Below are 2500 nucleotides of genomic sequence, written 5' to 3'. Positions count from 1 at the left end.
AAGCCTATGTTGTGTTGCAAGTTGAGATGGTTTGTTGCGCGTATTACCACCTTCTTGCGCAACAAATTTAAGTGTTGCAAAAAGTAGATGTCGCTTTTACTTTTTGCAACATAAAAAAATTTGTTGGGCAAGAAGGTGGTAACACGTGCAACAAACCATCTCAACTCGCAACGCAACATTGTTGCGCGACAAGTTGCACGAAAAATGTTCCCCTGTATTACTGTGCCTTCAGACAGCAATGACCAGAACCTGGTTGCTGACCAGCGGTTTTCGTTAAAACAATGGTTTGCTGGGGTGCTCAGTCTCGCGGACGCAGAAAACCTGGATGTTGTTAGCCGTCTTCCATGCAGCCGTCTTTTGGGTAGTCACGCAACGCTCCTAGGTGACGACGCAACAAGGTTGCAAGAAAGATACACAAGAAATACGTGCAGCACATCTTTCATTTGCTTCAAAAGGTCTCAATTATTTTAGCCACGACATGCGCTTACCCCGAAAAAGATCTTAGAGCGGTTTTCAATTGAGTGTCGAAAGTAATTAGGGAATTGCTTTGGTTTTGCATTTGCTTCACTCAGTGATTGATTCAAAGTTCTCGCGCCATTTTTTCATCCAATCAGAAGTGAAACCAAAACCAATTGTGGCTCGCGCGTGCACATTTTTCCGCGCTTTGTGTCGGCTACGTGTTACTTCGAGTTTCGATTGGTTTTTTGGATTGTCTCTATCCTTTTTGATTGGCCAAAGTAATTACTTTGGTTTTGGTTTTACGACAGTCGATTGAAACTCGCTCTAAGAACCGCTTCCTGACAGCGATTTAACCTTTTTCGTATAAGTGTTTCTTTATACAAAAATGGATTGGCATCATGATTTGATAATACAGGGACATGGCATTGCATTTCGTGACCAGATTTTCAAACTTGAAATGTTGAGTTTAGAAACTCGAAGTTTTGAGTTTACAAACTCGAAATTTTGTGTTCACAACCTTGAAATTTCGAGTTTCGGTTTTACAAACTCGAAATTTCGAGTTTCTGAACGCAAAATTTATGGTTTCTAAACTCGAACATTCGAGTTTCGAAAGTCAAAATTTCGAGTTTGTAAACAGAAAATTTCGACGATGAATTGATATATGAAATGAATCATATACGAACTGCGGATATGAAATCAAGTGAAGCTATGATCCTCGCAGTTATGAACGCAATTTTTTCAATTGCGTAAAGAAGCCTGAAAAATTCAGGACTTCAACGGGGTTTGAACCCGCGACCTCGCGATACCGGTGCGACGCTCTAACCAACTGTGAGCGAGTCATTTGGGGGTTCCAATGTTCCCGTGAGGAATGAATCAATGATGAAATGATATATGAAATGGATCTTATATGAACTGCGGATATGAAGTCAAGTGAAGCTATGATCACGTCAGTGGCTTCATAGCTCAGTTGGTTAGAGCGTCGCACCGGTATCGCACAACATCCCACGCACAATTTGTCTCGCAACAAAAAAAAATACTGATTTTGTTGCACAATGTTGAATCAGGTTATGCTACGGTAATACGAGCAACAAAAACTCCCAACTTATCTCGCAACATTGCTGCGAAACTATTCGGAAAGCGATGTTGCGCGTTTTACATCCCACGCACAACCTGTCTTGCAACAAAAAAAAAATGGTGATTTTGTTGCAGAAAGTAGTACCACTACACTCTGCAACACGCTGCAGCAAATTGCAACACATTTTTTGTTGGTGCTCGTATTAACGTTACGGTTAGAGAGGTTTATTTCTGTATTGACTCGGTGATACTTGGGAAAAATCCGTGTGCTCCTTTGCCGGAGTCGAACCTACGACGACCTTCCGATTACCAGTTAGGATGCTCTACCACTGAGCTGTAGGAGACTCGTTGGAGCCAGGCCGTTAAACTAGGTTCATGTAATTATTGTCCCGCGACTCTTCTATAGCTCAGTGGTAGAGCATCTGAACTACACTGTAATCGAAATGTCGTGGGTTCGACTCCTGCTAAGGAGCACTTGGATTTTTTCCGAGTGAACCACAAGATAACATCGAAACATAAATCGCTTCGTGTCATTCACCTGGGTTAAAGTGCTTCTATGGTAAAAAAAATCCGCTTCCATTTTTCCTTCAGGTTTTTGAAGTGTGTTTGCTTGACACCTGACTGGCAAAATGTTGCGCGTGGAATTTTATCCAAAAGGCTGTTTTCTTTAAGTGCAAATTTAGGATTTCATTGTTCACTATTATTCAGGTTTAAAGACTAACCAATTGGACCTCAGATGCTTGGATCGAGTTTAAGATGACGTCAAAGACTCACTAGCTTAAAATTGCAGCAGCTTATTATACATGCAAAACACTAGTTTTAAACGTCTGAAAGTTCGAAACTCCCGTGCTGCATATTAGTTTAGGCGAGTGCACACGCATGGTATTTTTATACTAGTGAGTCTCTGACGTCATCTTATCCTCGATCCTGCTCTCTCAAGATTTTAAAATTAGTAATAGCGGCCCAT

This window comes from Montipora capricornis, chromosome 14 (genome assembly GCF_036669925.1).
Source record: "Montipora capricornis isolate CH-2021 chromosome 14, ASM3666992v2, whole genome shotgun sequence".
Classification (NCBI taxonomy): Eukaryota; Metazoa; Cnidaria; class Anthozoa; order Scleractinia; family Acroporidae; genus Montipora; species Montipora capricornis.
The sequence above is the reverse complement of the archived record's forward strand: the minus strand, read 5'-3'. Positions refer to the sequence as shown.